Source organism: Bufo bufo, chromosome 5 (genome assembly GCF_905171765.1).
Source record: "Bufo bufo chromosome 5, aBufBuf1.1, whole genome shotgun sequence".
Taxonomy (NCBI): Eukaryota; Metazoa; Chordata; class Amphibia; order Anura; family Bufonidae; genus Bufo; species Bufo bufo.
The window spans coordinates 454,666,201-454,684,167 of NC_053393.1; the positions used below are offsets into that span (position 1 = coordinate 454,666,201).

General features: G+C 42.3%; 1 non-coding gene across 1 annotated transcript; it reads right to left on the bottom strand.

Moving 5' to 3' along the window:
- Positions 1 to 227: 227 nt before the first annotated feature.
- LOC121003000 lies at positions 228 to 354 on the bottom strand. The gene has a single exon (XR_005779397.1). It is a non-coding gene; the product is annotated as a U4atac minor spliceosomal RNA (small nuclear RNA).
- Positions 355 to 17,967: the final 17,613 nt, after the last annotated feature.

Below are 17,967 nucleotides of genomic sequence, written 5' to 3' on the forward strand. Positions count from 1 at the left end.
CTCTCGATACAACACTTGATCTTAGTTAAAATGCAGAGAAGCTACCAGGTAGCAGCCGATTCCCATTCTAGGTAATTAGGCCAGCAGGCACAAGGTAACATCCAGCAGGCTATTCTGTTAAAGAAGCATAAGCCAAAAACCACCAGTCATGGGCAGACCTGGACCTACATTCTTTAGAAGAAATGTTTATCAAAAAACATAAACCTATTTTTAAACACAGAATAAGGGTTTCCAAAAATTGCACCAGTCCAGTGCTTGCACACTAGTGATGCTCATGTGTTGTCTGTGGTGTTAGCAGTACTGACCTCATTAAACATTCATTGATCAGTAGCTCAACCCCAAGAAAAGGATGGTTGGTCCCTAACACTGAATGACCAGGAGTGCCCCATGAGCATGTCTCTTTTCACTTAAGGTGAGAGGGCTTCAAGTTGCAGCTCATACCCAGGATGCTTTTCTGCAACTAATTTCCATATTTATGGGGGGAAAAAAAGGATTTAACCCTTTAAAGGTCTGGCTTTTCTCACTGATGTTACTGCCTGAGGACTTGTTTTTAGGTGTATTGTTATTTTGTTTCATTTATTGTTCAATAAGCTTTGAAGTGGAAAGTACACATAATACATTTACACAGTTGTTTTTAAGGCTTGTGTCACATACAGATTATTTTTGGCACTTTTTTGGCATTTTGCTTTTTTTTTGCTTTTGTTTACTGGCCTTTTTTTTGCAGTGATTATTTTAAGCAAAAAAAGCACCAGCTCTAGATACCTGGCAGTTTATGGGGCAGAAAGACAGCACAAACAAGAGTTTTTTCGTAATGGCATTTTATCACATGTGAGGTACATTTTTGGGTCAATAGCATGTTTTTGAAATGGCAGATGTAGATGTTTGTGCCCTCAATTCATTTTCTGCCATTTCCGTTTACATTAATATTTTTGCCTGGCAAAGTGGCAATGTGTGTGGTGTTTTTTTAAATTCTGATATCACTTCCTCTTAGTGCAGTATGGGAGAATACAGACTGTGCTAAGAGAAAGTGATATCAGAAGGGGGGAGAAAAATCCAAGGCATGAAAAAAAAAAAAAAAAAAAAAAAAAAAAAAAATGCTAGAGCTCACATATATTATTTGGCCAAAAAGGAAAAAAAGGGCTCATGCACACAACCATTGCCTGTTTTGAGGTCTACAAATTGTGGATCAGCAAAAACATGGATACCAGTGGCGTGCGTTCCACATTTTGCAGAACGGCTGGCCCCTAATAGAACAGTACTATCCTTGTCCGCAGACAATAATAGGACATGTTCTACATTGTTACGGGGCCACGGAACAGACATCCTTTGCAGCCCTATTAAAGTGAATGGGTCCGCATCTGACCCGCAAAAAATGCAGATCAGATACAGACAAAATATACATTTGTGTGCATGAGCCCAGAGGCTACAAAAAGCTACAAAAAATCTTCACAAAGCAAATTTTTTTTGGGATGGCATGCAGGTAAATATCAAAGACGATGCAGTGTTGACATGAGGGCTGCGGCCCCTTTAAACAATTGATCGCCGATTGCCCAGATGTTGGACCCCACCGACCTAAGTATAGGTCAATATCTGTAGCTCAGACAAAGCAGGACTGGCCTTAGGATGGCTGGTGCCCTGTGCAGTACCTTCTATGGATGCACAACTCCCCTCATTGTCTATCATCTCTTAGTCAAGTGTGGGATCAGGCGAGGACGATATGATATAAATATCCATTGAGTAATAGGAGATTTCTATATATATCAAACCTATCAGATCAATTTCCTTTAAAGAGTTTCTACCACCACATTTTGACCTAATTAGCTGTCAGACACTAGCGATCTGCTAGTGTCTGCTCTACCTAACCATGCTATTGTAATTCCTTTCTCTGCAGCGGTTACCCTAAAAAACGAACTTTTATTGCTATGCAAATGAGCCTCTAGGTGCAATGGGGGCGTCTTTTCAGCACCTAGAGGCTCCGTCCACTCACCATGTCTGCCGCCCAGCTCGTCCCTCCAGCCCGCCCCTCTCCTCTAGATTGACAGCCTCCATCGCATCCATCGCGGCCGAATTCTCGCGCCTGCGCCGTGTGCGTCTGTATTCGGCGCAGGCGCAGTAACTGTCGGACCGCTCCCTGCGCCGGCATCTCCACTGCGCCGATGACATCAGAGTGCTCCCAGGAACAGACGACGCCCGGCCTCAAGCAGTGGAGATGCCGGCGCAGGGAGCGGTCTGACAGTCACTGCGCCTAATACAGATGCACACGGCGCAGGCGCGAGAATTCGGCCGCGATGGAGGCTGTCAATCTAGAGGAGATTAGGGGGCTGGAGGGACGAGCTGGACGGCAGACATGGTGAGTGGACGGAGCCTCTAGGTGCTGAAAAGACGCCCCCAAAGCACCTAGAGGCTCATTTGCATAGCAATAAAAGTTAGTTTTTTAGGGTAACCGCTGCAGAGAAAGGAATTACAATAGCATGGTTAGGTAGAGCAGACACTAGCAGATCGCTAGTGTCTGACAGCTAATTAGGTCAAAATGTGGTGGTAGAAACCCTTTAAAGAGGTTGTCCATTAATAGAAAAACATGGCTGATCACTTCCAAAAACAGCACCACCCCTGTCTACAGGTTGTGTGTGGTATTGCAGCTTTGCCCTATTGACTCTAATGTAGCCTAGCTGTAATAACAGACAGAACCCATAGACAGGGGTGGCGCTGTTTTTGGAAGAAAGCAGTCATGCTTTTCTACTCCTAGACAACCCCTTGAATTATACTGTAGCACTGCGTTATTGTAGAAATGTTATATTTTTATCTATTTTCACTGCATATTTAACACCATCTTCAATGCGCCTGCAATATAAAGATTTTCTTTTTCTAATAATTATTTTATTCAGTATTGTACATCTTACACTTAAATTTCCCAGAAATATAACACCTGAATTACACCGTATGTAAATCAGAATAGGAGGCTCCGTGTTATGGGAGTGAAGAAATGATCCTGTGTTATATTGTGGGACATTGTGGGACTGCTCAGGAGTTGTAGACTACATAGGTTCACCCCCGTATACCGGTGCTCAGCTAGTCATTATCTGCGCAGACCTGATGGCTGACAAAATCTGGAACTTGCAAAACAAAGGTAAGTTTACTTCATTCTCATCTCCTTTTATTACATTTCACACCTCTTATCTTCGCTTAGCCTTCTACTAACAATCTAATTACATAGACAATCCTGAGGCCATAATCAGGCGGCTGATTGGCATGTGATCCACGTTACTGGGTGCTCAAAGAGGTTTGCTAACCATCCACGTTGCCTTGGTCAGGGTATTTAGATACAGGGCCAGGGCAGACTGGCCCTTCAATGTACCAGAAGATCTTCCGGTGGGCACAGGCTTCCAAGGCCAGGAGAAAGACAATGTTTGGAGCTGACTTTGGAGCTAATAACTTGCCACCAGGGCCTATTTCTTTGAGTCACATCTTATTAGACTGTGTTGATGATATAAGGGTTGGGCCCTGAGAGTAATTTCCTCTGGTAGGACTAAAGAACCCCCGTCCAAGCCTGGTGAGCCGAATCTGCCTGATGGGAAGGAAAACTTTTCACCAGCTATGTTCTCTATTATTTACTGCTCACCTTTTTATCTATCAAGTCTTTTCCTTCACATTCAGTTCCCATTCCGAGCGTTCCATTAGGACGGGAATGGCCAACCTGTGGCTCTCCAGCTGTTGCAAAACTACAACTCCCAGCATGCCTAGACTGCTTACAGGTATCAGCCTACAGCAGGGCAATGGTGGTCCTGTATATTGTGCTCCCCCGACATCCAAAAGAGCTGCTCATCCTGATGCAGACAGAGGGTGGTACAAGACATGTAGTACCGCACTGTACTGTAAGGAGGCGCTAAGGACTAATACAGGGGTTTTACCAGAGAAATGTTCATGTTGATTGGTTGGATACGAGTCTGAGGCATTGTATGTTGAGTCTAGTTTCAACTTATGATGGCCCAGGAAAGAACATTGTAAGCTGAAAATATTGTATCCTGAGGTCATTGTATCTCGAGAGATCACTGTATATAATTTCCATGAAGCAATGGACTCTCTGTAGCATCCACTAGAAAAGGCTGTATATTTGTATGTAGGCAGTTCTTATGGTGTGAATTTAAAATTATATTGGCTTCATGTTCCACACAGTAAGGCCTCTTGTACATTCACTTGAATGGGTCCGCAATCACGGAGATGCGGAACGGAAGTACGGATTGGAACCCCACAGAAGCTCTACGGAGTGCTTCCGTAGTGTTTCTGTCCGTGCCTCCGCACTGCAAAAAAATAGAACTTGCTCTATTTTTTTGCGGTGCGGACAGATCACGGACCCATTCAAGTTGAATGGGTCTTGATCCATCCTGGCCGCCGCACGGACGTTGCCATTGCATTGGGGACCGCAAAATTGCGGTCCCCAATGCACGGAACGGATGCACAACGCCCGTGTGCATGAGCCCTAAGTGAGAATGAGACCTAAGGCCTCAGGCACACTGTAGAGTATAGGGAGTAGTACAGAGCTATAGGACCTCCATTTGCTATAGGACCTCCATATATTCTTTGTATATAAGCTATATTGCTAGGGGAGAAAAAACCTGTAATACGACATTGGATAGAGCATGCCACATTTCATGAAATGCAACAGAAAACACCTCCAGATGTTTAGTTGTAAAGTCAAGGATACACAGGGATACAGCAGGACCTGTAGACTGCTATAAATACAAAGTTAGGTAAATTATAAAACGCAAACAATTACATTCAAAATAGATTCCCTCACAATATTTCATAAAGCTGTTGACGATGCTGGGTTTCCTGATGCAGAAATTCACCTATGGGAGATACTTTGATACACGTTGGACTCCTTATCTTTTATTCAGTTTTGAACATGTGTTTTCACACTCCGTGTTTCCATTGAGGACTAATAAAATGGCCCAGCGTTTTGTGAGGCAGGACCCTCAGTAACATTTTACGTCCAGCAATAATGTTTTTTATTGGCTCTATGATAAATGTCGCAGCGTTAATAGGACTCGAGTGCAGCCAGTTCTGAAGTGATTAAGCAGTGAATAACACCTCTGTTATTGTAACAAGGTGTGAACACCACAACGCTGCTCCAAATGGCCGAATCCTGGGAACAGCCAGATTGTTTTCATGAATTTTTATTGGTATTTCCTTGTTTTCAGCTAAATGCAGCCATTAGGTTATGTCAATTATAGGAAACAGTTCAATATATTAATGGTGTCTGTAAAAAGCCTCTACTAAAAGCGATATAACAAAATTGCTTTGGACTTAGATGAATATAATAAATTAATGTATAATCTAAGATCGTAAATTCTAATGTATCTTGTGAAGATTTAATGTGCACGTGTACTTCCAGATAACATTTCAGAATAAACTGTGTATACAGGAGTAATAACACTATATGTGACCATAAGGGATGAGCGAATTTCATATTTTGAAGTTCGTGTGCGGGTTCGTGTTGTGGTATTTACTGAATTGCGTTATGGATTCCGTTACCATGGACCATAACACAATTCCATGACTGAATGCATAACTGAATGCCTTTAGAGGCATTCTGTTATTCATTCCGTCATAATAGAAGTCTATGGCCTGCATAACGGATCCGTCCGGTTTACGTTATGCAGGAGAGGACTCCAGCATAACTTCTATTATGACAGAATGAATAACGGAATGCCTCTAAAGGTATTCCATTATGCATTCCATCATGGAATTGCGCTATGGTCTGTGGTAAAGGAATCCATAACGCAATTCAGTAAATACCACAACACGAACCCGGACATGAACTTCAAAATATGAAATTCGCTTATCCCTGGTGACCATTCTATGACTTGTATTTGTCATTTTTAGCAAGTTTTAGGCTACGTCTACACGACGACATTTGTCGCGCTACATTTAAGTTGTACTAATGTCGCGCGTCAATTTTTATAATGGCAGTCTATTCAAGATGGATTTTTCTGCGACTGTTGCGTCGCAGTCGCAGCATGTTGCAGTGCGACACCATAGACTGCCAATATAAAAATTGTTGCGCGACATTAGTGCAACAAAATGTTGCGCTACAAATGTTGCAGTGTAGTTGTGCCCTATCTGTCGCGTGACTTATTGTCGTCGTGTAGACCTAGCCTTACCCTTTTTATTCTGCTCTGTGTCTCTAATTCTCAGGGGTCTGAACTGGTGGATGAAGACTAGCTGCTCATTATGTCTGCCCATATGGAGGCAGAAGATTCTGCTCCCTGACTCGCTCTCACTCACTGAGAATCAGTCAGTAGGCTCAGAACTACCATATAGAGATGTTCTGAGCAGTATAGATGTGAATAAAGCAGTTGGGGTGACATATAACACTTACTACTAGCTTCTGAATCATTCATGTGCTATCTCTCTGCAATCCCATCTCTATTGATTTCTGTGGGATGATATAATCTGATCCTTCAGTGACCAGGCAGCCTGTCTTGGTCCCACGAGATGGACCTGTTATTGTGTTATGTGATCCTTCTGACATCATGGGTGTTGGGGTTTGACTCCTCTAAGGACTCATCTGTATGAATTTATTATGGCTGTTCACTGCTTTACACCATAATATGGCACCCATAGAAATCTTTGGGGTCATACTGTACATTTTTATTTTTTTCAGACTTAATATGGACGTATACAAGGTTTTTGGGAGCATAAAAAAACAAAAATTTACTTTTGTTGCGCCTCGACATAACTTTGGCTCTTCCTCCAGCAGCAGATGCACAATTAAGACCGGCGTCAAAATCACCGGTCTTAATAAATGTGCTCCAAAGTGTCCACAGCTCCACTGTATAGAACCATAGGGACTCGTGCTTAACAGAGGTCACAAGCCTAAAATAAATCTTATGCCAGGTCCATATCCCCTGCCTTCTCAACATGGTATGGAACATGCATCTATGAGATATCCTGTGTATATGCCATACATGTCTGAGATGGGAATACTCCATCATTGATAGCTTTCTAACAATCAGAAAACCCTGGATGATCACTTCCGAAGACAGAACTTTAAAAAACAAGGACCGGGACTTTTTAACCAAATCTTTTGCTTCATTTGTTGAGAATAATTGATGAATCCAAGGAGTCAACACAATGCTGAAATACAAATGTATAGTACACAGAACCCAGAACAATATAGGGTACAAGGTTCTCTCAGACCCTGGTCCACCAATCCTTAGATCATCCAATACTACAGGCAGCACCCTAGTGATGATTATTAATTGACCCAATGTAATATTTCAACTCAAATGCTTGAAAAATTAGAGCATTTTGAGCTGAAATCTGCATTGGGACAATAAAGAATCATCATGGTAGCTACTGTAAAGTCAGAAAATAATGCTAACAATAATAATATTCCTGGTACCTGTAGTTTGCTGATGTCATCTCCTGGACAGCAGGCATTGATCTAGATGTTCTCCTAGCCATACAGGTATTATTAGACTATGGCCTTATGAAGATGATTGTGTGACCCTTTACTAGTCCCCCACCAGTCTTGATCTCATTCTTCTTTTGGACGCAAACATGTGACCATTGAAGCCAACCTTCTACAGGCAGTGATTGACTGTAGTAGTCAGATGTGTCTAGAAGGTGCAGGAAGTAAAGACCTGCAGGAGAGCAGAGAAGCTTTGGATACCAGAGTGGCAGAGATTTGGTAAGATGAGTATGACTTCATTTGCTCTTTTGCATCATTCTAAACTGTTTTCAAAATGATTTTTTCATGGGTGGCTAACCCCTTTAATTAGAAGAACTTACATAACAGGTAAAAGTATATGAAGTATATAAAACAGAACATTTTGTAACATACTGTGAGAGATAATAAGACTAAACTAAATGTTAGACACCTACAGGTGTGACTGTGTATTTTAAGTGATAGATTTCTATTAGTACTTATGGAAGAATATGTTGTTTCCCCCCCCCCCTCAAAAAGTGATTAGCACCTTTAGTTCACGGCCACCCTCTCCTTTCTTTAACACTGAATATAGAATCTAAATCTTTTTAGAACAAATTTGACCTACTTTGAAAAAGTTTTAATTGACGCCACATTTTTAACATTCATGTATTTTCTACTCATGCAAACTATACAAAACCAAATTTCCTAGTGGGCTCTATTTAACAGGACATTCAGCTTCAGTATTGTAATGGAGCCATGTGTAAGCAGGATCTCTAAGGGTGCCCTTTCAGGCAAATTATTGGGAACACACCGGTGTGCTGTCGATCACCAGACAAAAGGCCAAACTCTCATTCGTTGGGTGATCGTAAACAGGAGATGTGCTGCCAACAATATGCAATGAAAGGAGAACGAACAACCGTAATGTAATCATTCATTCCCTATTCACTTTGTATCACACCGAATATCATTAAATATCATTGATTGGTGCTCGTTCAAAGCTGTTCTGTATTTGCCATGTGTAAAAGGACCCTAAAAATTGCTCCTCAAACTAAACATTGAACTACATTTTATAGAATAAGTTACTTAAATATATTGGGCAAATTTACTAATCCTGTTAATATTTAGACAATGTAAATATGCATCTTTAGACACTTTTGTCTAAACTACCGGTTGGCTAACTTTTGTATACAATTTTGAAGCACATTGGTGCACATTAAAGAGGTTTTCTGGAATTACTATGTTTTTTTTTTTTACAGATATGCTCATGTAATTGCTTACCTCCTGTACATCTTCCCCATGTTTTTTTTTTTAGATTTGGACCTTTCTGACCCATTTTAACATGTAAACTAATCCCTCTGGTTTGTCTACATCCTGGATGTAGCACTTCCTGTTGCTGTATCCAACCAAACCCATGGTGCACTTCTCCTTCCTCTGCCACATCTTTAGCACCACCCCTAACAATACCCAGCTAGTTTATAGCTCTGCCAACCTATCACTGGGCCGTGTTGCTGCTTTGACACGCTCATGGACGCGACATCACAGGAAATAAGAAAGAAGGGCATGGACATGGTCATGTGACCACAGCCCAGAACAGAAGATAGGAGCAGTAAGGATAAAATAAATACATTACAAAATTACAGCGACCTTCATAAATAGTTATTTTAAAAGATGGTGATGAAAACCAGAAACAAGCCCTTCCCAGATAAGACATGACCTTTTCTGGTTAGGTCACTGCCCCCCTGCAAAAAGTGGTAATAAACAACTGGTAATAAATAACAGAATTGTAAATGTAGCTGTAGACTATAATACAGACTGTGACTTGACTCCTTAGAGGCATACAGTGGCATCTGTCATCCATAGACCCATATAAAGAATATATACTGGATGCTTATGTATGGAACAGTGCAGTAGGCTGAGTTATGCCATACAGAAAAATAGCAAACCAGCACATACCAGACTGATGGAGGCCAAATGGGCATTCTTTTGGCATTTGTCGAGGTGAAGGACAGCCTATGGGCACATCTGAAGGTTTAAATGGGGGCACTGTTGTGGATGGCAGTGCAAAAGCAAGCACTTCTGTGGCTGGCACTGCATTGAGGAACTGCTGTGATTGAGACTGCTATCAGACACTCATGTGGCTGGCACAGTTCTGCTTTGAAATGTTGCGAGGAACTGATAGTGTGGCACTGCGATGGGGGCACTATTGTTGTCAAACAATGGGCTATGGTCAGGTAAAGGTGAACCTTCCTCTCTATGATTCAACGTTGATACATTTGAGGAAGTAGCATGGCTCTCCTTAGGTTGTGCGCTCCACTTTTGCAGAATGTAGAGGACTTCTAATGATTGTATTTTTGTGTATTGTGTGCAAGGTAAAAAAATAACCTCCTGTTTCATATTTTACAGAACCACACTCCTAAACTATACAAGATACCTGTCCAACAATGTAGAATAATCAGAAGCTGAACCAATTTTTTTTGTCATATTTAGAGTAGAAACACACTTTTACGTGCAGCTCATCACAATTGACCGTTGTTTGGTTTAAACGCATTTTCCAGGAGTATAAAAAAAGATGGGCTGGTTCCCCGCCATTGTATTTCAGAAGGTACCATCCACTACCTGATGATGTCCCGACACAGCAAGAAGTGTCTGGGAAAGCTGCTCCGCCAATCACTGGCCAAGGTAGTTCTGATTGGCTGAGCAGCATTCCCAGCCACTTCCTGCTGTGCCTGACTTTTAGCAGGAAGTAGATCTCAGTGGGGACCCAGGCACTGCTGGAACAAGTGAGGAACTGCCGAGGCTCTTTTATTTTTAAAAACCATTTCAGCCCTTGGAAAATATTTTTTAAATGAATGTAATACCCCTTTAAACATTGTGCAGTTATCTATTTTTTATTTTTTTACTATGATAAGTTTCCCTCATTAAAATTCAACTTTAAATGAACTAAGGGATGAAAGCAGCATGCAGTCCTGTAAGGAAGGAAAGCTAGTGCACTCTTTCCAGGCTCAGATCTTCAGCCACAGCTACACACTCATGTCCATTGTGACATTTCAGCTCCCACCTAGTGCTTTGCTTGAGAATAGCTCCAGATGGGAGCTGAAATGCTGCAATTAACATCCCTTCTTGTTTGTGCACCGATCTTGAAAATTGTATCACAGAATAAGGATTCATTTTTGACAGAAATCGGTCCTTGGTGTCATTTCTCCTCGTCATTGACACAACGGTACTGGCTGGTTAAATGAGATGCTTTTGATGAAGCTCTAGGGGCTGGATGGGTTCTGTTTATCATTGAGTAGATCCAGGTGGTGCATAGAGACTTTTTGGAGTAAAAATATTCACATTAGCTCTCCTCCAGAAGAAAGAAAACTATCTAATATTAGCCATACTAGAGACTCTTGCAAAAGGAAGAGACATTCATATGTAGACAGCTGTTTCGGGTCTCTTGACCCTTGCCAGTAAAACGCAGGGCACTATTTATGATATGGGCATACTTTTTCCCATGGAACATTGCCTGTACGTAAGTCTCCATACACCATCAGGATCTTTTCAGTGAAAACCAGGACCACCCCACCCAAACTGCTTCAAGGGAATCTCATCCAACCAACCAGTACCCTACTGTACAATTAGTTGCAAGAACTACAGACCAGCTGTCTACAGGTGAGTGTGTTTTCCTTCTGGATAAATCTCTGGTTTGGCTGATATGGGGCTAATTTGTATTCTCAAGGGAACAAAAGATCTGGATTGTTGAAATTCAACATGCCTGATCCCACTTTCTCTGACAACTGTGATTGGGGGATAGTTGGAAAGTCCTGCATTACATATGAGGTTGGTGGCCAATACCAGGTTTGGCCATCTTTTAACCCCGGGTCTTTAAACATAGCACCCGTCCGCACATGCAACGGGTGCCATAGCCACCTGGTTTCTGCTGTTTCAAACAGCAGAGACCTGCGGCACATGTATGCGATCAGCCATAAGGCTGATTATATACATTTCACCCCTCAGATGCCGTGGTCAAATGGGACCATGGCATCTGAGCAGCTTGGAAGTTGGAGCTATGGCTCCTGTAACAGCATTCCTCAGGCAGGCTTTGACAGCTATTAGTGGAAAAACCAATATAGGCCTCTAGGTGGCAGCACTGTATTGTTATATTGAAAATTATAATTAATAAAATAAATAATAAAATTATATAAAATATATTAAAAATAAAATTATCTAATGATTGCCAGTTATAGTCACCCAGGGTGACTTAAAAAAAAGTATTAACAAATATAAAAAAAAATAAAAGTTCAAATCACCCCCTTTCCCCAAAATAAAAATACTTAACCAATAAAAAAAATACACATCATGGGCATCACTGCATGTTTTTACCCCTACTATTAAAATATAACAATATTAATCCCGCACTGCAAATGGCGTGATGAAAAAAAAAAAAGAAAAAAGGCCAATTTGCCTTTTTTTGTCACTTCAACTCCCCTAAAAATGAGCCCTCACACCGCTCCATACGTATAACTACAAAAAAGTTATAGGGGTCAGAATTTGGTGTTAAAAAAAATAAAATTTTCTTTTCAAGGTTTTAATTTTTTTTTTCAGTATTAAAACTCAAGAAAAACTATACAAGTGCGGTATTGTAATCGTACTGACCTGGAGTATGAAGGTAACAGGCAAATTTTACATCATAGTGAACGCCACTACATTGCATGCAACCGTAAATGGTGCCATTAGACAGTACAACTTGTCCCCCCAAAAATAAGCCCTCATAAGGCTTTGTGAACGGAAAAATATAAAAGTTATGGCTCTGGGAGTGCGGGTTGAAAAACGAAAATGCAAAAGCGGAAATTCGCCCAGTTCTCTAAGAGTTAACCATGGAGAAATACACTGTTCTTTCCTGTAATGAGCGTCTGCGGAGCAGCAAAAGATGGTCACATTCCTGTCTACCAAAGGTGGCCTCAGCTGAAGACACATGCAAATGAGAAGTTAAGTGCACTGTGGACAGGCTCAAGCCACTCGGTGCACCCTTGTTCCTCTGTCTTCCTCTGACAGAGGAAAAGTGGTGTGGAAGTGGCTCAAGATGTGCCTTTTGCATCAGATTGTCACCACAAATCTATCATAAAATGCTGTCTCATAATGCTCTAGACAATAGTAGAATTAGACAAAAGTGCCTGTCCCCAGTGATAAATCTGGTACATGGCAAGCCAGCCTGTCTAAGTTTACGCCATCTACAGGTTTTAGAAATCTGCCCCATTGTGTCTGGTTTAACAGTGAATTTCCTGATTACAGATTCCCTTTAAATTGTTCAAAAAGTGGCCTGCTGCTGTTCGGAAGAGTTCCCAGTAGAGCAACGTTAAATCGATTGCCATACGCTTTTATTTTTGTAGTACTGTTCAATAGGGGCTACATGCCGTTCCTGCACATGTTACCAACGAGGACAGGAGTAATATGCTTGTAGAAAGCAGTGCCACAAGCCCAGGAGGAGCGAAGCGGAGGATGGGAGTGGTAGTGGCTCTTGCTACAACAGCTTTTTCGCATAAATCCCAGTGGCAGCCCTCATACCAATCCTACCTGGGGCCAGGCAGTGACAGGAGGGTGAAACCTTTCTTTTCTGCTGCCCGAGTCAGTAACCAGGCCTGCAGTAGAAAATAGGTAAGTCTGTCTTTACTAAACTGCAGAATGCGAGTTGTAGTACATCCAATGGTATCAAAACACAATTCAAAACAATTCACAGTTCAAATCTTCCCCAATAGCAATGTATGACTATAAGCAATGGTGGGGTTGTAGTACTCCTCTCCTTTCCAAAGTCTCTCTCTGCAGAACCTTAGGCTGGTAAGAAGAATCTCGCAAAATGTGTCTGTAATTTCCAGGCTGAGGGATGCAGGATTATGATACAGCTGGCCAGGACAGTGTCTACGTGTGAACGTGCATATTAGCAATGTTCCTTTTCACAGCAGTAAAGTCTCTATCAGCCTTAAATAGCGAACACCTTACTGACGGCCTCAATGCTAGGCCATGCAGATTCTGGACCTTCTAGTTCTTCCATTTCTCTTTTTTGAGTACTGTAAAGTACAGATGGCTTGCTTTCTCCAAATATCTCAGAGATAATGATTCTCTGGGACTTAGGCCTTGGTTCTCCAAGGAGTGAGCACATGGACTTCCTCTCTCTTCCTCAGCTAACACTAGACCCTATGCTGGTGGGCAGAGTCAGGATTGTTAACCTAGACCTATCCATACAAAACTATAAGGATACCATACAATACATCAGAACATTACATAGAAGCAAATAACATTAATGACAATAAACAATTTTGGTAATAGTTTATTTTGGGGGTATTCCATGAGTTTCCGACAAAATTATTATCATTATTTTTTTTAAGTTTTTAGATCTAATACAACCCTTTAAATAAAATTTAAATTATAGGTATACTTTTCTGCCCTAGACGACACCATAAAACCCTTTCACCATCTTAACGATATAATAATAACGAACTATATAACAAGTGTTAACCATTTAACCACCATAGACTTAGGCCTCTTTCATATGTCAGTGAATCATAGATGTGTGCCGTCCATGTTCAACCACATCAGTGGTTTTTCGCCAATCGTGGGTCCGTGGTGACACCACCGGCTTTGTTGCCTTTTTTGTTGATTCGTTGATTTTCAGTCACTGTGAACCCAGCATAAACCTATAAAAATATGTATCAGAAAGGAGGAAATTCAGTTTAAAAAGTGAAACAGCGAAGCTATTAAACAGATGTAAATCGTGTGCCCCGTGGCTGTGCTGCGGCCCGCAATTTGTGCACGAGCAGTGGGGCAGCCGCAGCAGATCGCGGACCAATTCACTTTAATGGGTCCGCGATCCGGCCGTTCCGCAAAAAGATAGGACATGTTCTATCTTTTTGCGGAACGGAAGTACGGGACGAAATCCCACGGAGGCACTCCGTAGTCCTTGTGTAGGGTTCTGTTCCGTTCTTACATTCCGCACCATTACACATCTCCGGATTTGCGGACCCATTGAAGTGAATGGATCCGCATCCGTGATGCGGAATGCACACGGAATGGTGCCCGTGTATTGCGGATCCGCAAATGCGGTCTGCAATACGGCAACGGGACACCTACGGTCGTGTGCAGGAGACCTTAGTCACACATCCCGCTGATAGATTCTGTGAAGACTCTAAAATTAGTCTTTCATAAACTGTTTGCTCTATTCGTGACTATGGGAGAAAGGAAATATAGGACGGAAATATGGGAGAGATTTAGAAAAGAAATGCTGGCTAATATTAGCAATATCATTCTTATCAGCGAATAGAAGCCCCTCCAGCTACTGATACCACTTGTCACTTGAGGTTGAATATACCCACACATGTTTCGCCTCTTATTAGCGCACTGCTATGCTTTGTAATGTCTGCTATAAATTTGCAATTCAGAGAAAACAGAGCATTTCTGCCAAATGTATCCAAATAAGTTTAAAGAGGACCTGTAACCCCTCCTGACATGTCTGTTTTAGCATCTAATTTCATCTCCCTTGTAATAACTATTCAGGAGCATCTATTGTTATTACTCTTTCTTGTTCCATTCCCTTATTATTCCTGCTATAAATTATGAATGAATTGCTAGCTGTAACACTGTGTCACTTGAACAGATTTGACTTGGAGCTACTCCCAAGGGCATAGTCTAAGTGGCCTCCTTGTCTTCACCCTTTAAGGGTAGTATGAGTATTACAACTATCAAATGGCACATACTGCTTAAAGGAGTTATTCCATAACTTAAAATAAAAACAATTGTAAGATACACCATTATTTTATCTATATCAATGCAAGAAACCCAGTTCTCTTGTGCAATTTTCATGTCACAGCAGCAGCTGTGAGTCGCTGCTACTCTGTTAAAGGGGTTGTCCGGGTTCAGAGCTGAACCCGGACATGCCCATAATTTCACCCAGGCAGCCCCCTGACATGAGCATCGGAGCTCTTTTATTTACTATAACACACTGCCGAGCGGAGGCTTCCGCTCAGCAGTGTGTTCGGTGACGTCAACGGCTCTGATGGGCGGACTTTAGCGCTGCCCTAGCCGTTTTATAGGCCAGGGCAGCGCTAAAGCCTGCCCATCAGTGCCGGTGACGTCACCGGGCTCACTGCTGGGCGGAAGCCTCCCTTGACAGCTCGAAGGAGATCCCGGTTTGTCATCGGAACTCCACAAAATGCCTTTGCCCTGCACGATTCAGCACAGGGAAAAGGAGAGCATCAGAGTATGAACTGCTCCAATGCTAATTGCCTGGGGGAAATTCTGGGTATGTCCGGGTTCAGCTCTGAACCCAGACAACCCCTTTGAACTTACCTGGCAGGCTGGACCTGCTCATGCTTTGGTTGGGCCCGGCCGCCGGGATGGCTCTGTCCCTCCACACAGGCTAAGGAATGTTTGCAAGGCTTCTCTTCCTCTTCATGTAGGGCAAGCGCACTCCCTCCAGCTCTTAAAGGGCCAGTGCACACCTACTCTTCACCAGCGAATGGCTGGCTAACCCAAGGTATTTCAGGCACCTTTCCCAGTGGGAGGGTGCCTGAGCAATAGGTTTGCAAGCGTGCTAGTTCCTGCTAAGGTGTACTGTATCTGTTTTACTGAGGCTACAGGCACAGTCCATTTATACTAGCCACATAACTCCAAGGTGACGTCTAATATTTCTTAATCACTTACAATAGGGGTACAATATTCCTTCCAATACACACCTCAGCTGCTACATTATCTATTTTTAAGATATCTGAGAAAGCTTCCTACCAACCAGACCATGTGTCTCATTGATAAGACACATCCTTCTCATGCCCTATTCATAAATAGTGATGAGCGTCATAGGCAATAATCGTTTTCGCAATATTTCGCAAATTGTTCATATAATATTTGCAATAAATTTGTGAATTCTAGAATTCGTGATCTCCAGTCATTATTTTCGCAATTGCGCAAATTGACCCTAATGATGCGCATATTTTTTTGCGCAATACATGCAACTTCACATTTTATCAGGTCTGAGTAGATATTACTGATTGGTGCACTAAGTAGCACTTGTAGGACTTCTCATGTGGGTGAATCGTTAGTGAATCTAGTGAATCATTTTTTGAGAAATTTGGAACAAATTCTGATTTGGTCGCTGATTTCTGATGTGGTCTGGTTTTTCTCCTCTCTCTGTTCACTGATACAAGGCATGCCTCCCTCCCCTGCAGACCACCATGTGTGCTTTCATCCCTCTCTACACTCTAAGGGAAGTTTTTGGGCAACCGGGCCAAATCTGCACTGAAACCGCCTCCCATTGTTGTCAGTGGGTGGCTGTGTTGCATTTCATGCGGCTGAGGGGTTTTCCCTCGTGGTTCTTAAGACTGCGCCAAGAATGTACAGGTTACCTCGCAAAGCCGCAGCAGGACCCACCTCATGGTTTATCTCCATTCAATGGAGTTAAACCCACAGTGGCTCCATATGAAAACCTCTGGCAGAACCTGCAGCACAGCGTAGCGGCTTCTTCCGTGGGATACGCAGTGAATTTTGTTGAGGATAAAATCCTCCATGTGAACCTACCCAAATGCTGTACAGACTGGGTGAGATGCCCTCTGTCATGTCCAACCCCTTTCTACTCCCGACTGCTATCTAAGATGGCCGGGGGAGAGCAAAGGGAGCTGACAATGATTGGACAGCACACTGTTCCTGGCAGACTCAACAACAGCATAATGTTAGGAAACCTCTAGACCAGGGATGCCCAACCTGCGGCCCTCCAGCTGTTGCAAAACTACAACTCACAGCATGCCCGGAAAGCCTACAACTATCAGCCTACGGCTTAGCATGATGGGAAATGTAGTTTTACAACAGCTGGAAGGCCGCAGGTTGAGCATCCATGCTCTAGACTATTTAAAAAGTGCTCAACTTAAACAATAAAAAATCTTTGTGCAAAGATGAGATTAGCTTTAAAATGTATAGACCTAGAACCTTTTTATCTGGGCCCCTGAAAGTAAATGTTTTTTCTAAGAGACAGTGATTTATTTTGCAATCACATAAAAAAAATTGCCGCACTCGTTATTAAGTTTCTCTGTAAATCTGCCGTTTCCATCATAACAATATTCTGCAATATTTCGAAGCAGCACATTAGTCACCAGAACGGGGTATGCTCGGCTATTATACTAAACAGAATAAAAAAAAAAAAAACTAATGAGCTATTTGTATTATTGTCACTAAGGTAAGGCTACTTTCATACTTGCGGCAGAGTGATCCAGCAAGCAGTTCCGTCGCCGGAACTGCCTGCTGGATCCGTTTAAAACGTATGCCGACTGATCAGGATCCTGATCCATCTTACAAATGCATTGAAATCCGTCATCTGGAAAAACGGATCCGGCATTTATTTTTTTCACCTTTTTTTCGGTCTGCGCATGCTCAGACCAGAAGGACGGATCCGGTATTCCGGTATTTTGAATGCCAGATCCGGCACTAATACATTCCTATGGAAAAAAATGCCGGATCATTCAGGCAAGTGCTCCGTATTTTGGCCGGAGATAAAACCGTAGCATGCTGCAGTT